Genomic DNA, 21,342 nt, shown 5'->3' on the forward strand with positions numbered 1-21,342 from the left:
CTTTGTATGTTATTATTGTGATGCTTAGTTTTTGAGGTTAACCCTATAAAAAAAACAGAAAAGAAAAAATTGCCGAATAAGAAACCACCTTCACCCTCGTTGAGCGCTCTGCCTGTGCTGTGAGCGAGCACGGTGCCACCATGCCGGGACTTTCCGGCTGTCACCCTGAGCACAGTCCCAACTTGTCAGTGTGCTCGGGCTCCCGCCTGCGGGGGATGGGGGCGGCACAGGAAGTGATCGCCGGGGAAGCAGCGCTGTGATTTGTCAGTGGTCTAGCTCCTAGCTGCCAATCCACAGTAGGGATCTGCAGTCATGTGACGCGTGTCAGGTGGGGAAAACACGGAGAGGAGGGCAGCGCTGACCGCTGCGTACGGGACCGCCGGTAAGTGGCCGGCTCTGAGTGCGGCAGGCCAGTGTCATTACACACGGTGACAGCTGTCATTGTGGACCGGCATCTGTGTAAGGCCCCGAGGACATAGCAAGAGCGAGCACTGCAGGAGACAAGGGCCCCGGGGATACCAGCAGCTCCCCCAAGTTACAGGGCAGGCGGGGGGCAGCCGGTCAGTGCTCATACCGTATGTGTCTGTGTGGTGCCTGACCGCAAAGGAGACGGTGCACGGTAATGTACCTGTATACACTGCCCTGTACGATATATACGGTGACCTCTCTATACACTGCACTGTACGATATCTATATACTGTGACGTCTCTATACACTGCACTGTACGATATATATATACTGTGACGTCTCTATACACTGCACTGTACGATATATATATATATATATATACTGACGTCTCTATACACTGCACTGTACGATATCTATATACTGTGACGTCTCTATACACTGCACTGTACGATATATATATACTGTGACGTCTCTATACACTGCACTGTACGATATATATATATATATATATATACTGACGTCTCTATACACTGCACTGTACGATATCTATATACTGTGACGTCTCTATACACTGCACTGTACGATATATATATACGGTGACCTCTCTATACACTGCACTGTACGATATATATATAGAAGTAGAAGTAGAAGCGCAGGACAAGCGCGAAACGGCCGTCGTCCACCCCTGCTCCCTCTCTCTCCCCCGGCCGCTGCCTTTACTCTGGATGTTACTTTCTAAATAAAGAAGTGATTTTACAGAAGACCGGTGAGTGCCCTCATTACTTTATCTCATCTACAACATTTACACATGGACTTTGTTTCTGTTGAGGAGCACCGGGGTCACACTTGATTTTGCAATAAGGAGCCTTCCATTTGTGTTTCCCACGCAGAGTCCGCAGTCGGTTTTCCTTGGTTCTTGGGGCAGTGCCGCTAAGTTTTTTCTTTTTTTTGCTATATATATATATATATATATATATATATATATATATATATATATATATATATATATATATATATACACTGTGAGGTCTCTATACACTGCAGGTACGATATCTATATACTGTAGCGTCTCTGTATACACTGCATGTAGGATATCTATATACTGTGGCGTTTCTGTATACACTGCACTGTACGATATCTAAATACTGTGACGTCTATATACACTGCACTGTACGATATATATATACACGGTGACCTCTCTATACACTGCACTGTACGATATATATATACTGTGACGTCTCTGTATACACTGCACTGTACGATATCTATATAATGTGACGTCTCTGTATACACTGCACTGTACGATATCTATATACTGTGGCGTTTCTGTATACACTGCACTGTACGATATCTATATACTGTGACGTCTCTGTATACACTGCACTGTACGATATCTATATACTGTGGCGTTTATACACTGCACTGTACGATATCTATATACTGTGACGTCTCTGTATACACTGCACTGTACGATATCTATATACTGTAGCGTCTCTGTATACACTGCATGTAGGATATCTATATACTGTGGCGTTTCTGTATATACTGCACTGTACGATATCTATATACTGTGGCGTTTCTGTATACACTGCACTGTACGATATCTATATACTGTGGCGTTTCTGTATACACTGCACTGTACGATATCTAAATACTGTGACGTCTCTGTATACACTGCATGTAGGATATCTATATACTGTGGCGTCTCTGTATACACTGCAGGTACGATATCTATATACTGTAGCGTCTCTGTATACACTGCATGTAGGATATCTATATACTGTGGCGTTTCTGTATATACTGCACTGTGCGATCAGTCTTCGCAATCTAAATTACACAGTCTATGTATAGGATTCAGTGATTCCGCATGGTTCAATGAACACATGTGGAATCACATCGCGTACAAAAGCCGGCAGCGCTCTGGACGCAGCGGGTATCTGCTGCGTCCAAAGCGCTGCCATTCCAGACCGTGGAAACATACCCTAATTGTAATTTTTGAGGAAAAAAAAAAAGTTATCCGGTTGTGCAAACCGCTATTCCACAGCATCAAATACCATCTCGTTTGTCCTAAATTTTTGCCCTTCCAATGCTTTTTTTTTTTGGATGAGGGAGTTTCAGAAAGAGATAATAATTAGATGAGGCCAAATCAAGAGTGTCTGGTGGATGATCAACTATGTCAAAGAATATTTTATTGTGTTTTAGGAGGGCAATATGAGCCTTGTGGGAGGCGCATTAGCCTGTAAACAAAAACCACAAAATGCTTTTGAAAGTGTTTGCTGATGTTCCGAACTTTCTTAATTACAATTTCTAAAATGACAGAACCTTTTCTGCTAAAACTCAGCACTTGTCAAAATGTAATAGCATTTATTTTTGTCAGAAATATTCAAGACCAAATATTTCTGCACGGTGATATATAGTGTGCAGTAATGTAATCGGTAAAATCTGTACTGTGATGTAACTATGCTGTACAGTGGTATATGGTGTGCAGTAATATAATCTGAATACACTGCACGGTGATGTAACTAAATACAGTGAAGTATATTGTCCAGTAATGTATCTGTATACACTGCTCGGTGATGTATCTAAATACAGTGATATATACACAGTGTTCCTAATTATTATGCAAATTGGATTTGTGTTATAAAGATTTAATTGTTTTGTTTTACAAATAAACTCGTGGATGGTATTGTGTCTCAGGGCTCAATGGATCACTGAAATCAATCTTAAACACATGTGATAATTAGTTTTCCAGGTGATTCTAATTCAAGGAAAACTACTTAAAAATGATGATCCACATTATTAAGCAGGTCACAGCTTTCAACATGGGAAAGAAAAAGGATCTCTCTGCTGCCGAAAAGCATCAAATAGTGCAATTTCTTGGTCAAGGGATGAAAACATTAGATATTACCCGAAAACGTAAGCGTGACCATCGTAGTGTTAAGAGGTTTTTGGCTGAATCTGAGCACAGACGTGTTTGTGCTGATAAAGGAATCATGAGGAAGGTTTCTGCCAGACATGTTCATCAGATTAAGAGAGCAGCTGCTAAAAAGCCATTACAAATCAGCAAACAGTTATTTGAAGCTGCTGGTGCCTCTGGAGTCCCTCGAACCTCAAGGTGTAGGATCCTTCAAAGGCTTGCTGTGGTTCATAAACCTACTATTCGGCCACCCCTAAACAGTGTTCACAAGCAGAAACGGTTGCAGTGGGCCCAGACATACATGAAGACTAATTTCCAAACAGTTTTGTTTACTGATGAGTGTTGAGCAACCCCGGATGGTCCAGATGGATGGAGTAGTGGATGGTTAGTGGATGGCCACCATGTCCCCACAAGGCTGCGACGTCAGCAAGGAGGTGGAGGAGTCATATTTTGGGCCAGAATCATGGGGAAACAACTGGTAGAGCCCTTTAAGGTTCCTGAAGGTGTGAAAATGACCTCTGCAAAGTATATAGAGTTTCTGACTGACAACTTTCTTCCATGGTCTAAAAAGCAGAAACGTGCCTTCAGGAGCAAAACCATCTTCATGCATGACAATGCACCATCTCATGCTGCAAAGAAAACCTCTGAGTCATTGGCTGCTATGGGCATAAAAGTAGATAAACTCATGGTGTGGCCACCATCTTCCCCTGACCTCAACCCTATAGAGACCCTTCGGAGTATCATCAAGCAAAATATCTATGAGGGTGGAAGGGAGGCAGTTCACATCAAAACAGCAGCTCTGGGAGGCTATTCTGACTTCATGCAAAGAAATACAAGCAGAAACTCTCCAAAAACTCACAAGTTCAATGGATGCAAGAATTGTAAGGGTATGTTTCAACGTTCAGGAAACGCTGCATGTTTGATGCGGCGTCAAACACGCAGCATCCAGATGTTACAGCATAGTGGAGGGGATTTCATGAAATCCCGTCTCCACTATGCATTAAAAGACGCATGCGGCAGACCTGCGAAAACGGACATGCGGCACGTCTTTTCAGAAGACAGCATGTCCTTACAATCCTCAAACAAGGCATGAACATTGCAGGTGACGTGCCAGTGACCTCAGGTGCAGATTTTACCTGCGTAAAATCCTGACAAAATCCTGATGCAATCCTGAACGTGGACACATACCCTTAGGGTATGTGCACACGTTCAGGTTTTTTCGCGATAAAAACGCTATAAAAACTCATTAAAACGCATACATTATGCATCCTATCATTTAGAATGAATTCTGCATGTTTTGTGCACATGGTGCGTTTTTTTCCGTGAAAAAAAACGCATCGTGGTAAAAAAAAGCAGCATGTTCATTATTTTTGCGTTTTTTTTGCGTTTTTCCCGCTATTCTATGCATTGGGAAAAAAAGCACAAAAAACGCGGTAGTAAAAACGTGGTAAAATCGCGGTAAAAACGCATGCGGATTTCTGGCAGAAATGTCCGGTTTTTGTCAGGAAAATTTCTGCCAGAAATCCTGACGTGTGCACATAGCCTTAGGCTATGTGCACACGTTGCAGAATTTCCGTGGCAATTCTGCGCCTCCTGCTGCGGGAAATACGCTTGCAGAATTGGCATACATATTCCCGCTAAACACTAGCATTTTGCAAGCGTAATTAGCTTGCAGAATGCTAGCGTTTTCCAAGCGATCTGTAGCATCGCTTGGAAAACTGATTGACAGGTTGGTCACACTTGTCAAACATAGTGTTTGACAAGTGTGACCAACTTTTTACTATTGATGCTGCCTATACAGCATCAATAGTAAAAAGATAGAATGATAAAAATAATAAACAAAAGTAAAAAATCGTGATATTCTCACCTTCCGGCGTCCCCTGCAGCCTTCCCGCTCCTCGTGATGCTCCCTTTCCCAATAATGCCTCGCGGCAATTACCCCATATGACGTAGCTGTCTCACGAGACTGCTATGTCATCACAGGTCATTGTCACAAGGCATTATTGGGAACGGGAGCATCGCGAGGAGCGGGGAGGCTGCGGGGGACGCCGGAAGGTGAGAATATCACGATTTTTTTATTTTAATTCCTTTTTTTTTTTTAAACAGGTACATGGTTCCCAGGGCCTGGAGAAGAGTCTCCTCTCCTCTACCCTGGGTACAAACCGCACGTGATCCGCTTTCTTCCCGCATGGTGGGCATAGCCCCATGTGGGAAGTAAGCGGATTAATGCATTCCTATGTGTGCGGAATCCCCGCGATTCCGCACAAAGAATGAACATGCTGCGTTTTTTTCCGGAATGCGATTCCGCCGCAGAGAAAAATGCAGCATGTGCACAAAAAATGCGGAATGCATTGAAAATGATGGGGTGCTTATGTAAGAGTTTTTTTCTGCGGAAAACGGCCGAAAAAAACGCTAAAAAACTAAAAATCCTGAACGTGTGCACATAGCCTGAAGGTGATATCAAAGAAGGCTCCTATGTTACCATGTAACTTGGCCTGTTAGGAGGTTTTGGAGTTAAATAGCTTTTTTGTTCAGTGAATGTGACCTCCTAATGCTGCAAATTCCACAAATGAGCATTTCAGTTCTTTAAAACATATCAAATGTTTAGAAATTCTACTGTGCCTAATAATTTGGAACAGTGCATTTTAAGTTTTTATTCATTTTGGAGATTATACTGTTATCATTGGGAGGTTTCTTCAATAAAATTCGATGTATACTCTAACGGGTGATGACTTTTATTAGACTGACTGTCATTTGCACCGACCATTTAGGAAAATCTGAGAAAAATGTTGTTTGCATAATAATTTGGAACATGGTGTAGTGTGCAGTAATGCATCTGTATACACTGCACGGTGATGTAACTACTCACGTGGTCAAAACTGTTGGTACCCATCGTTTAATGACAGAAAAACACACAATGGTCACAGAAATAACTTGAATCTGACTAAAGTAATAATCCAGGGCTGTGGAGTCGGAGTTGGAGCCCATTTTGGTGGAGTTTGTGTCATGGAAATTGAGGATTTGGAGTTGGAGGTTTGGCTTACCGACTCCACAGCCCTGAATAAATCTATGAAAATGAACAAATGAGAGTCAGACATTGCTTTTCAACCATTCTTCCACAGAATTTAAAAAAAATAAAACTCATGAAATAGGCCTGAAAAAGAAATGATGGTACCCTTAACTTAATGTTTTGTTGTACAACCTTTTGAGGCAATAACTGCAAACGATTCCTGTAACTGTCAATGAGACTTCTGCACCTCTCAACAGGTATTTTGGCCCAGTCCCCAAGAGCAAACTGCTCCAGTTGTCTCGTGTTTGAAGGTCGCCTTTTCCAGTCGGCATGTTTCAGCTCTTTCCAAAGAAGCTCAATAGGATTTAGGTCAGGGCTCATAGAAGGCCACTTCAGAATAGTCCAATGTTTTCCTCTTAGCCATTCTTGGGTGTTTTTAGATTTATATTTTGGGTCATTATCCTGTTGCGAGACCCCTGACCTGTGACTGAGACCAAGCTTTCTGACACTCGGCAGCACATTTCTCTCTAGAATCCCTTGATAGTCTTGAGATTTCATTGTACCCTGCACACATTCTAGACACCCTGTGCCAGATGCAGCAAAGCAGCCCCAGAACATAACAGAGCTTCCTCCATGTTTCACAGTAGGGACAGTGTTTTTTTTTTTTTCTGATATGCTTCATTTTTCCGTCTGAACATAGAGCTGATGTGCCTTGCCAAAAAGTTTTTAGTTTTTGTCTCCTCTGTCCACAGGACATTCTCCTGGAAGCTTTTTGGCTTGTCAACATGTAGTTTGGCAAATTCTAGTCTGGCTTTTTTATGATCAACAATGGTGTCCTCATTGGTCGTCTGCCATGAAGTCCATTTTGGCTCATACAACGATGTATAGTGCGATCTGACACTGATGTTCCTTGAGCTTGAAGTTCACAGTTAATCTGTTTTTCTGGGCTCTTTAGTTACCATTCGTATTATCCGTCTCTTTGATTTGTCTTCAATTTTCCTCCTGCGGCCACGTCCAGGGAGGTTGGCTAAAGTCCCATGGATCTTAAATTTCTGAATATGTGCCACTGTAGTCACAGGAACATCAAGCTGCGTGGAGATGGTCTTATAACTTTTACCCTTAACGTATTTGTCTATAATCTTCTTTCTAATCTCCTGAGACAACTCTTTCCTTCACTTCCTCTGGTCCATGTTGAGTGTGATACACACGTCACCAAACAGCACAGTAGCCTTATATACAGGCCCACTCACTGATTCCAAGATTGTAGACACCTGTGATGCAAGTTAGTGGACACACCTTGATTTAAAGGGAAGGTGCCATCAAAATTTTTTTTTTTTACCAGCGATTGAAAAAATGTAAAGAATTAATGTTTAAATTTTCTTTAAAAATATTATAATTTGTTTATAATCTTTTAAAATTATTTTTCATATTTTACTAAGTTTGGCATTTCCACTTTTAAACACTAGGGGGAGCAGCTAATGAAATTTGACAAAAACCTAGTGTACAACTAGCTCACATTACTGCACTGCAGTAATTATGGGCGGAGTCTGCTGACGTTTGTGATGTCACTCCTCTCCTCCCCTTCTGGGTGTTTGCTAAGGGATAAGAGAGGATGATATTCAGGAACCCAGTGAGCAGCCATTTTGTTGGTGACTGCAGAGTAAGGCTGACGTCACACTAGCAGTATTTGGTCAGTATTTTACCTCAGTATTTGTAAGCCAAAACCGGGAGTGGAACAAATAGAGGAAAAGTATTCATCTGTTCCTTCATAGCCTTTCACCAGGCACTGCTCCTAATAGCCAGTTTCCTACTCCACACTGATGAGGGGCAAAAACCCCGAAACAGCTGTTTGTGGATGGATACCATGCTTGGCATAGGTGGTCTTCCTTTATTGGATATTCTCCTTTATTGGATGCTGCCCTTCCCGTGGTTGTTCCTTCCCGGAGAAAAGCCTGGCTATTCATTGCTTGCGTTGAGAAACACGTGATGGTGTCTCCGCAGCTTACTTTACATGCGTTTGCATATTTCCCATAAGGGATGGGGGCAGTGTTCTGGATCACTGCGTTGAGAAACACGTGATGGTGTCTCCGCAGTGTTGGATGTTTTGGTCTCCCCGAGGTCATTCATCTGTTCCTTCATAGAGGAAAAGTATAACAGAAACATATGCACCACTTCTGTATTTATCACCCACTCCTGGTTTTGGCTTACAAATACTGAGGTAAAATACTGACCAAATACTGCTAGTGTGACGGCTGCCTTATACTGACAAGTAGACAGTCACCGAGGATGGCAGGCAGCAAGGATTCTGGGAGATATGTGGTGGAGGGAACAGGGTGACAGCAGCACAGAGTATTTCAGGAGAGCAGTGTGCTGGTCTATGGGGTGGCACCATGTTCAGTGCGCGGAGCAGCCAGGGATTGTACATAGAGCGCTGTTTTTTATACACATGGATGGACTGTCTGCTTGTCTGCTCCACAGAAATCCAGGAAACATTTCTGTGGATTGATGGCCTGTTCTGATCCAGACTTTGCATGCAAAGAACCCCATTCCCCTCCTCAGATCCTGTCTTCTCCATCCTGTCCTGGCAATGTGTGAAAACGAGGTGACAGGCGAAGTACGGGGTGACGCTGGGAAGGAAATGTAGCCATATAGTAACGATAAACATGAGACGCCTCTTCAGCTGCCTCACCAGCAGGGCCGGACTGGGACTAAAATTCAGCCCTGGCATTTGAAGTTACACAGGCCCACTTGTCACATGGTGACTGTATAATATCTTTGTACATTTGTAGGCAGGGCCGGTTTTAGGCAAAGTGGGGCCCTAGGCAAAGTTTATAATGGGTCCCCAAATGCCAACATATTGCACATCACACAGAAGCCTTTCTGTTGTATTTACGTGCGCTGAGTTCAGGCCGCTAAACGAGTTTGATCGACAATACTGAAGTTGTTCGCTTGTTTCCCGGCCTCTTTCCACCAGCTGAGGAATAATGATGAGACAGAACGATCACTAATAGATCACCATACAGTATCATGTTTTCAGCAGCACATCTACAGTTTACACTGGCAATGTGCTGCTGACAACAAGGCTTTTTGTTCCAGCAAAAACAATCCGAATATGCAGCATTTTACTTGTTTAGTAAAATACACCCCATAGTCCTCCATATATTATAATGTGCTCCATAGTCCTCCATATAGTATAATACACTCCCTATAGTCCTCCATATATTAAAATACACTGCTCAGTCCTCCACATAGTATAATACACTCCTCATAGTCCTCCATATAGCATAATACAATCCTCATAGTCCTCCATATAGCATAATACAATCCTCATAGTGCTCCATATAGTATAATGCACCGCCACAGTCATCCATGTAGTACAATTCACTTCCCATAGTATAATGCACCCCATAGTTCTTCATATAGTATAACGTATTCCCCATAGTCCTCGATACAGTATAATGCAGCCCACATATAGTATAATGCAGCCACCCCAGAGTATAATGCAGCCACCCCAGAGTATAATGCAGCCACCCCACAGAGTATAATGCAGCCACCCCAGAGTATGTAACCCCCATAGAATATAATACAGCCCACCTCCCCATAATATATAATGTAGCCCCCCATAGAATATAATGCAGCCCCCCATAGTATATAACGCAGCCTCCCCCATAGAATATAATATACCCCCACAATAGTATATAACACAGCCACATAGTACATAACATGGCCTCCCCCATAGAATATAATATACTCCCCATAGTATATAGCAAAGCCCGCATATTATATAGCACAAACCGCATAGTATACAGCACAGCCTGCATACTATAGCACAGCTCGCGTAGTAGATAACACAGCCCACACAGCAGTATTCAGCACAGACCACACAGTAGTATACAGCACAGACCACACAGTAGTATACAGCACAGCCCACGTAGAAGTATACAGCACAGTCCACACAGTAGTATACAGCACAGCCCACAGAGTAATATATACAGCACAGCCCACAAAGTAATATATACAGCACAGCCCACAAAGTAATATATACAGCACAGCCCACAGAGAACTATATACAGCACAGCCCACAGAGAACTATATACAGCACAGCCCAGAGAGAACTATATAAAAGCACAGCCCAGAGTACTATATACAGCACAGCCCAGAGTACTATATAAAGCACAGCCCAGAGTACTATATAAAGCACAGCCCAGAGAGTACTATATACAGCACAGCCCAGAGAGTACTATATACAGCACAGCCCAGAGAGTACTATATACAGCACAGCCCACAGAGTACTATATACAGCACAGCCCAGAGTACTATATACAGCACAGCCCACAGAGTACTATACACAGCACAGCCCACAGAGTACTATATACAGCACAGCCCACAGAGTACTATACACAGCACAGCCCACAGAGTACTATATACAGCACAGCCCACAGAGTACTATATACAGCACAGCCCACAGAGTACTATATACAGCACAGCCCACAGAGTACTATATACAGCACAGCCCAGAGAACTATATACAGCACACAGTAGTATACAGCACAGAGCACAGCCCACAGAGAACTATATACAGCACAGAGCACAGCCCACAGAGAACTATATACAGCCCACAGTAGCATACAGCACAGAGCACAGCCCACAGAGAACTATATACAGCACAGAGCACAGCCCACAGAGAACTATATACAGCCCACAGTAGCATACAGCACAGAGCACAGCCCACAGATAACTATATACAGCCCACAGTAGTACACAGCACAGAGCACAGCCCACAGAGAACTATATACACAGCACAGAGCACAGCCCACAGAGAACTATATACAGCCCACAGTAGCATACAGCACAGAGCACAGCCCACAGATAACTATATACAGCCCACAGTAGTATACAGCACAGAGCACAGCCCACAGAGAACTATATACAGCCCACAGCAGTATACAGCACAGAGCACAGCCCACAGAGAACTATATACAGCCCACAGTAGTATACAGCACAGAGCACAGCCCACAGAGAACTATATATAGCACAGAGCACACAGTAGTATACAGCACAGAGCACAGCCCACAGAGAGCTATATACAGCCCACAGCAGTATACAGCACAGAGCACAGCCCACAGTAGTATACAGCACAGAGCACAGCCCACAGAGAACTATATACAGCCCACAGCAGTATACAGCACAGAGCACAGCCCACAGAGAACTATATATAGCACAGAGCACACAGTAGTATACAGCACAGAGCACAGCCCACAGAGAGCTATATACAGCCCACAGTAGTATACAGCAGAGCACAGCCCACAGAGAGCTATATACAGCCCACAGCAGTATACAGCACAGAGCACAGCCCAGAGAGCTATATACAGCCCACAGCAGTATACAGCACAGAGCACAGCCCACAGAGAACTATATACAGCCCACAGCAGTATACAGCACAGAGCACAGCCCACAGAGAACTATATACAGCCCACAGCAGTATACAGCACAGAGCACAGCCCACAGAGAACTATATACAGCCCACAGCAGTATACAGCACAGAGCACAGCCCACAGAGAACTATATACAGCCCACATCTCTTCTCTTCCTCCCCTCACCTCCTCCGAGAATGGCCCCACAGTCCAGAAAAAAAAAAACTCTCCTCACCTCTCCTCGTGCCCAGCGTTGCTTCCTGGTTCCTGCTCCTGTCTCAGCAGCTGCAGTCTGCCCGGGACACAGCAGGTGCGCGATGATATGACATCATCGCGCACCCGCAGTGTCAGAGGCAGAGCGGGAAATGATGGGAGAGGAGCGTCTGTAGACGCTCTCTCCTCCATCATTGCATTCAACTGTACCGGCGTCTATACGCCGGTATAGTTGAATGCGACGGCGGAGGCGGCGGATTGAGCGGCCCACCACTGGCACCGGCCCTTCTGGCATTTGCCAGAAGTGCCCTATGGCCAGTCCGGCCCTGCTCACCAGCCTTCCCCTGACGGCACCTAACTGGAGGTCATGCTGCCCCCTCTATTACCCCAGACCCGTGTGCAGCTGCTCAACCAGAACAACCCTAGAATGGGTCCCCTTTCTGAAGATAATACTGCCATAGTGTTCTCAGATAATACCGCCATATATATCACACATAATACTGTCCTATAGTTCTCACATAATACCATCATATAGATCGCAAATAACGACGCCATAGTGTTCTCACATAATACCGCCATATAGATCACACATATCGCCATATAGATCACACATAATATCGCCAAATAGATCACACATAATATCGCCATATGGATCACACATAATATCGCCATATAGATCACACATAATATCGCCATATAGATCACACATAGCCATATAGATCACTCATAATACCCCCATATAGAGCACACAATACCGCCATATAGAGCACACATAATACTGTCCTATAGTTCTCACATAATACCATCATATAGATCGCAAATAACGATGCCACAGTGTTCTCACATAATACTGACATATAGATCTCGCATAATACCGCCATATAGAGCACACATAATACCGCCATATAGATCTCGCATAATACCGCCATATAGATCACTCATAATACCCCCATATAGAGCACACAATACCGCCACATAGAGCACACATAATACTGTACTATAGTTCTCACATAATACCATCATCTAGATAGCACATAACGACGCCACAGTGTTCTCACATAATACCGACATATAGATCTCGCATAATACCGCCATATAGAGCACACATAATACCGCCATATAGATCTCACATAATACCGCCAGTGTTCTCACATAATACCGCCATATAGAGCACACATAATACAGCCAAATAGAGCACACATAATACTGTCCTATAGTTCTCACATAATACCATCATATAGATCGCAAATAACGACGCCAGTGTTCTCACATAATACCGACATATAGATCTCACATAATACCGCCATACAGAGCACACATAATACCGCCATATAGAGCACACATAATACCGCCATATAGATCTCACATAATACCGCCATATAGATCTCACATAATACCGCCAAATAGAGCACACAAAATACTGTCCTATAGTTCACATAATACCATCATATAGATCGCAAATAATACCACCATATAGATCACACATAACGGGGGAGAGGAGTGCATAGGAGAGGATTAGATACACAGCTCAGCAGTCAGTATCACACAGGACAGTATTAGATACACAGCTCAGTCAGTATCATACAGGATAGGATTAGATACATGGCTCAGCCGTCAGTATCACAAAGGATAACAGTAGATACACTGCTCAGCAGTCAATATCACACGGGAGGATTAGATACACATCTCTGCACAGTAACACACAGAATAGGATTAGGTACACGGCTCAGCAGACAGTATCACACAGGATAGGATTAGACACACGGCTCAGCTTTCAGTATCACACAGGATAGGATTAGATACACAGCTCAGTCAGTATCACACAGGATAGGATTAGATACACGGCTCAGCAGACAGTATCACACAGGATAGGATTAGATACACGGCTCAGCAGTCAGTATCACACAGGATAGGATTAGATACACGGCACAGCAGTCAGTATCACACAGGATAGGATTAGATACATGGCTCAGTCAGTATCACACAGGATAGGATTAGATACACTGCTCAGCAGACAGTATCACACAGGATAGGATTAGATACACGGCTCAGCAGACAGTATCACACAGGATAGGATTAGATACACGGCTCAGCAGACAGTATCACACAGGATAGGATTAGATACACGGCTCAGCAGACAGTATCACACAGGAGAGGATTAGATACACAGCTCAGTTAGTATCACACAGGATAGGATTAGATGCACAGCTCAGTTAGTATCACACAGGATAGGATTAGATGCATGGCTCAGCAGACTATCACACAGGAGAGGATTAGATACACAGCTCAGCAAAGTATCACACAGGAGAGGATTAGATACACATCTCAGTTAGTATCACACAGGATAGGATTAGATACACGGCTCAGCAGTCAGTATCACACAGGATAGGATTAGATACACGGCACAGCAGTCAGTATCACACAGGATAGGATTAGATACATGGCTCAGTCAGTATCACACAGGATAGGATTAGATACACTGCTCAGCAGACAGTATCACACAGGAGAGGATTAGATACACAGCTCAGCAAAGTATCACACAGGAGAGGATTAGATACACAGCTCAGTTAGTATCACACAGGATAGGATTAGATGCATGGCTAAGCAGACAGTATCACACAGGAGAGGATTAGATACACAGCTCAGCACAGTAAAGGTACCTTCACACTGAACAACTTAACGATCCGTGACGTTGCAGCATCCTGGATAGCGATATCGTTGTGTTTGACACGCAGCAGCGATCAGGATCCTGCTGTGACATCGTTGGTCGGAGCTAGAAGGCCAGCACCTTATTTCGTCGCTGGATCACCCGCTGACATCGCTGAGTCAGCGTGTGTGACGCTGATTCAGCGATGACTTCACTGGTAATCAGGGTAAACATCGGGTTACTAAGCGCAGGGCCGCGCTTAGTAACCCGATATTTACCCTGGTTACCATTGTAAATGTAAAAAAACCCAAACACTACATACTTACATTCCGGTGTCTGTCGCGTCCGCTTCCCTGCACTGTGTCAACTCCGGCCGGCCGTAAAGCAGAGCACAGCGGTGACGTCACCGCTCTGCTTTACGGCCGGCACTTACACAGTGCAGGGAAGCGGACGCCGGGGAACGCGACAGACACCGGAATGTAAGTATGTAGTGTTTTTTTTTTTTTTTTACATTTACAATGGTAACAAGGGTAAACATCAGGTTACTAAGCGCGGCCCTGCACTTAGTAACCCGATGTTTACCCTGGTTACCCGGGGACTTCGGCATCGTTGGTCGCTGGAGAGCTGTCTGTGTCACAGCTCTCCAGCGACCACACAACGACGAAACAGCGACGCTGCAGCGATCGGCATCGTTGTCTATATCGCTGCAGCTTCGCTTAATGTGACGGTACCTTAACACACATGGGAGGAGATAACTCTTCCTATCTTTCTGAACGCTCCTTCAGTGTTCTGTTCTCCGGCTCCACTTCATCTCCTCTTCCTCTCACTGTCGGGGTACCTCAGGGCTCAGTCCTTGGCCCCCTTCTCTTCTCCCTCTACACGGCCCCAATTGGACAGACCATCAGCAGATTTGGCTTTCAGTACCATCTTTATGCTGATGACACACAACTATACACATCAGCCCCTGACCTTACCCCCGCTGTACTACAGAACGCCACTGACTGTCTGTCTGCAGTCTCTAACATCATGTCCGCTCTCTATCTGAAGCTCAACCTCTCCAAAACTGAACTTCTTCTGCTCCCGCCTTCTACTAACCTCCCTAAATCTGACATTTCCCTCTCCGTGGGTGGCACCATAATAACACCCCGGCAGCAGGCACGCTGTCTGGGTGTCATGTTTGACTCCGATCTCTCCTTCACCTCCCACATACAATCTCTTGCCCGCTCGTGCCGCTTACACCTAAAGAACATCTCTAGAATCCGCCCTTTTCTCACCATGGAGACAACAAAAACTCTCACTGTCGCCCTAATCCACTCCCGTCTGGACTACTGTAACTCTCTTTTAATTGGCCTCCCCCTCACGCGACTTTCCCCTCTCCAGTCTATCCTTAATGCAGCAGCCAGGGTCGTCCATCTGGCTAATCGTTACTCGGACGTGTCCGCTCTTCGCCAGTCATTACACTGGCTGCCCATTCATTACAGGATACAATTCAAAGTACTTGTTCTCACCCACAAAGCTCTCCACAGTGCGGCACCCCCTTACATCTCCTCCCTCATTTCTGTCTATCGGCCTAACCGACCTCTGCGCTCTGCAAACGACTTTCGACTAACCTCTGCACTAATCCGTACCTCCCACTCCCGACTCCAAGACTTCTCCCGTGCTGCGCCAATCCTCTGGAATGCTCTACCCCAAGATATTAGGACCATCCACAACTTGCATAGCTTTAGGCGCTCACTCAAAACTCATTTGTTCAGAGCGGCCTATCGCGTTCCCTAATCAGTCATTTTATGTTTGTGTGTGTGTGTAGCCCATTCACTATCTCACCTACCCCCCACCCCCTGAAGATGGCTGGACCATCATTGTAAATACATCATTGTAAATACACACCTGTACTTTGTATCTCCCCCACCTCATTGTAGATTGTAAGCTCTCACGAGCAGGGTCGTCTTATTTTGCTTTATTGCTGTATTGTTAACATTGTTACCTATGACTGTTGTGTTTGAAACTGTTAAACTGTAAAGCGCTGCGGAATATGTTGGCGCTATATAAATAAAGATTATTATTATATTATTATTATAACTGCTCAGAGTCAGCACCACAAAGGATAGGATTAGATTACCTCTCCCCCTCCCCACTGATACTTACTTCACGGCTCCCTGCTGAGTCCTTTCTCCCTCCCGTCCTTGGTCTCCTCCTCCTCCTATAACCGCAGGGCTCCTGCGATTATCCTGGGAAGCTGGAGCTCACAGATGCAGTGTGAGCTCCAGGAAGATGGCGCTGACCTCCTGCCTCTGCTGTGGTGTGGACGGCTCAGGGGGCGTGGCCAGTCACAGCAGGGAGAAGCACAATGATAGTAATGGGGTCGGACGCCGACTGCAGATCTCTATGCCCAGGGCAGCCGTATTTGCAGAGTGTAAGGGTACTGTCACACAGTACCATTTTGATCGCTACGACGGTACGATTCGTGACGTTCTAGCGATATCGTTACGATATCGCAGTGTCTGACACGCAGCAGCGATCAGGGATCCTGCTGAGAATCGTACGTCGTAGCAGATCGTATGGAACTTTCTTTCGTCGCTTGATCACCCGCTGACATCGCTGGATCGTTGTGTGTGACAGCGATCCAGCGATGTGTTCGCTTGTAACCAGGGTAAACATCGGGTAACTAAGCGCAGGGCCGCGCTTAGTAACCCGATGTTTACCGTGGTTACCAGCGTAAACGTAAAAAAAACAAACAGTACATACTCACATTCCGGTGTCTGTCCTCCGGCATCTCAGCTTCTCTGCAGTGTGAGCGCCGGCCAGCCAGAAAGCGAGCACAGCGGTGACGTCTGACGTCACCGCTGTGCTTTCCGGCTATGGCGCTTACACAGTGGAGAGAAGCAGAACGCCGGGGGACAGACACCGGAATGTAAGTATGTACTGTTTGTTTTTTTTACGTTTACGCTGGTAACCACGGTAAACATCGGGTTACTAAGCGCGGCCCTGCGCTTCGTTACCCGATGTTTACCCTGGTTACCGGGGACTTCGGCATCGCTCCAGCGCCGTGATTGCAACGTGTGACCGCAGTCTACGACGCTGGAGCGATAATCATACGATCGCTGCGACGTCACGGATCGTGCCGTCGTAGCGATTAAAATGGTACTGTGTGACAGTACCCTAAGTGTCGTGCAGCTACACTTAAACTCCCGCAAAGCAAAATGGCGGCGCCCAGTGGCTGAAAAAGAAATTAATAATAAAAAAAGTTAAAGTTAAAAAATGTAAATTTGTATTAAGAATAATTGTTTATATAAACAATCATTTTTAATACAAAAAATAAAATGCGGCACCTTCCCTTTAACATGTCCCTTTTGCCACATTATTTTTAGGGGTACCATCATTTCTGTCCAGGCCTATTTCATGCGTTTTATTTTTTTAAATTCTGTGGAAACATGGTTGAAAAGCAATGCCTGACTTTCATTTGATCATTTTCACAGATTTTTTTATTATTACTTTTGTCAGATTCAAGTTATTTCTGTGCCCATTGTGGGATTTTCTGTCATTAAATGTCGGGTACCAACAATTTTGACCATGTGTGTATATACAGTGATATATAGTGTGCAGTAATGTATCTGTATACACTGCACGGTGATGTAACTATATACAGTGATGCATTACTTCACACTATATATCTGTGTATAGACTGCATGGTGAGGTAAATTTATACTATATCTGGATGTATTGTACGCTAAGCAGTATTGTCTCTTACACTGCTGGACAAAGTCGATGTATACACCATTTTGTAAGGCCATAGTATAAGGAGATATCCGCATTTGGTCAAAATGGGCGTAATTCAAGATCAAAGGCTGCTTCATCACAGACGATGCGCTATGTATGGGTGCTGCGCTATGTATGGGTGCAGCATGTCAATTCTTTGTGCGGATTCCGCAGCGGTTTACACTTGATCCATAATAGGAATCCGCACAAAATCCGCAAAAAAAATCCGCTGTAATTCCGCAGGAAATCCGCAGTGCTGTTTACCTGCGGATTTACTAAAATCAGTCCGGAAAAATCCACAGAGTAATCCGCAGCGTGTGCACATACCCTTATGTCGTTTTTTCAACATTATGTACTTATCTTTCACCACACCGACAAAATTCAGTGATCCACTTTCACATGTGTAGGATGCATATTACACAGGGATCTAAAGGTACCTTCACACGAAGCGACGCTGCAGCGATAGCGACAACGATGCCGATCGCTGCAGCGTCGCTGTTTGGTCGCTGGAGAGCTGTCACACAGACCGCTCTCCAGCGACCAACGTTGCCGAGGTCCCCGGGTAACCAGGGTAAACATCGGGTTGCTAAGCGCAGGGCCGCGCTTAGTAACCCGATGTTTACCCTGGTTACCAGTGTAAAATGTAAAAAAAACAAACAGTACATACTCACATTCGCGTCCCCCGGCATCCGCTTCCTGCACTGACTGACTGACTGAGCGCCGGTGTTCTGAAATTTGTCGGCATGTCGTAGATAGTAGGGATGGGCGAGGCTACGGAGTCACGTGGCGCAAACTGACCAATCACGGCCAAGCAACAGCTGAAGATGCAGGGTGGAGAGAAGAGGAGCTCTGGGCGGCAACATGCCTGAAAATTTCAGGGATGGGCGTGAGTATGGCACCTGGGGGCCTGGTTAAAACCACAATAGTGAGGGAGGGGGCGTGACAAAGGGAGGGGGGCGTTAATGAAGACGCCCTGAAATTTCTGAGCATAGTAACGCCCCCCTCCCTTTGTCACGCCCCCTCCCTCACTATTGTGGTTTTAACCAGGCCCCCAGGTGCCATACTCACGCCCATCCCTGAAATTTTCAGGCATGTTGCCGCCCAGAGCTCCTCTTCTCTCCACCCTGCATCTTCAGCTGTTGCTTGGCCGTGATTGGTCAGTTTGCGCCACGTGACTCCGTAGCCTCGCCCATCCCTACTATCTACGACATGCCGACAAATTTCAGAACACCGGCAGTAGCAGGGCACAGCGGTGACGTCACCGCTGTGCTGTGCTTTCACTTTGCGGCGCTCAGTCAGTGTGGGAAGCGGACGCCGGGGGATGCATGTAAGTATGTACTGTTTGTTTTTTTTACATTTTACGCTGGTAACCAGGGTAAACATCGGGTTACTAAGCGCGGCCCTGCGCTTAGTAACCCGATGTTTACCCTGGTTACCAGTGTAAAATATCGCTGGTATCGTTGCTTTTGCTGTCAAACACAACGATACACGGCGATCGGACGACCAAATAAAGTTCTGGACTTTATTCAGCGACCAGCGACATCACAGCAGGATCCTGATCGCTGCTGCGTGTCAAACTAAACGATATCGCTAGCCAGGACGCTGCAACGTCACGGATCGCTAGCGATATCGTTACAAAGTCGTTTCGTGTGAAGGTACCTTAACACTGACCCTTCAGTCGCACTTCCCATCTTTGTTTGCTGTTGCCTTTTAGCAATCATTAACTGCAGCAGTCAAGGACTGCATTACTGGCATCATGGCTCCCATCTCTGAGCAGCAATGGCAAATGATTGCTGCAACCAAACCCTCTATATGTGAACATAGAGTGGCATATAAAAGTTTGGGCACCCTTGGTCAAAATTACTGTTATTGTGAACAGTTAAGAAAGTTGAAATGATCCCAAAAAGGCTTAAAGTTAAAGATAACACATATATAATATACTAGATGGTGGCCCGATTCTAACGCATCGGGTATTCTAGAATATGTATGTATGTATATAGCAGGCACATAGCATATAGCACAGGCCACGTGGTATATAGGAGCCATGTACTATATAGCAGACAAATACTACATGGCCTGTGCTATATACTATGTGGCTGCTATATACATTCATATTGTAGAATACCGATGCGTTAATACAGCCCGGGCAGTAGATACCACAGCCCGCGCAGTAGATACCACAGCCCGCGCAGTAGATACCACAGCCCGCGCAGTAGATACCACAGCCCGCGCAGTAGATACCACAGCCCGCGCAGTAGATACCACAGCCCGCGCAGTAGATACCACAGCCCGCGCAGTAGATACCACAGCCCATGTAGTATACAGCAGTGTGGGCACCATATCTCTGTTAAAAAAAAAAAGAAAAAAAGAATTAAAATAAAAAAGTTATATATCCACCGCTAAGTCATCTGGGTAATTTCGCAATGCATCTCTGGGAACGGAAGCTGGCGGCAGCCTCGCTGCTCGCGCGCATCGGTGGACAGCGGAAGGTGAGAATAGCACCATTTTTTTTTTTTTTTTTAAATTATTTTTAACATTATATCTTTTTACTATTGATGCTGCATAGGCAGCATCAATAGTAAAAAGTTTGTCACACAGTGTTAACAGCAGCGTTAGACTGCGTTTTAACGGACTGCTAAAACGCTATGGGGGGGGGGGGGGGGAGTATGGAGGGAGCACTGACTGCAGGGGAGTGGGTGGGGCCATTTCGCGGCCGGACAGTTCCCGTCGCGGATTAGTCACGGGCGGCCGGCTGGCCGTGACCAATCAGCGACTTGGGATTTCTATGACAGACGGAAGTGCCCCTGAGACGATTATATATATATAGATGTCCCACGAGGTGTGCCGAACTGGCACAGAACTTTCTTGCAGTAATCGGTATTGAAGCCAATTAAATCACATGGACTTTGGCTTTTTTTTTTTCATTAACGCCATTAGTTTTCTTATTTTACAGTTTGGGTCATCGCAAACTATTGCA

General features: G+C 45.1%; 1 protein-coding gene across 4 annotated transcripts in view; it reads left to right on the plus strand.

Annotated features, from left to right (window-relative positions):
• Window positions 1-266: 266 nt before the first annotated feature.
• Window positions 267-21,342, plus strand: part of PNPLA7 (patatin like domain 7, lysophospholipase) — a 213,438-nt gene continuing 192,362 nt past the window's right edge. For 2 of the 4 annotated variants that reach the window (XR_013221223.1, XM_077284546.1), the window contains exon 1: window positions 267-382. The gene's annotated coding sequence lies outside the window, so the exon portion shown is untranslated. Of the gene's footprint in view, window positions 383-474; window positions 620-21,342 lie in introns of those variants that run through there. The other 2 variants (XM_077284547.1, XM_077284551.1) reach the window with 2 other exon arrangements.

The sequence above is a fragment of the Ranitomeya variabilis genome, chromosome 2 (assembly GCF_051348905.1).
Source record: "Ranitomeya variabilis isolate aRanVar5 chromosome 2, aRanVar5.hap1, whole genome shotgun sequence".
In the NCBI taxonomy this organism is placed as follows: domain Eukaryota; kingdom Metazoa; phylum Chordata; class Amphibia; order Anura; family Dendrobatidae; genus Ranitomeya; species Ranitomeya variabilis.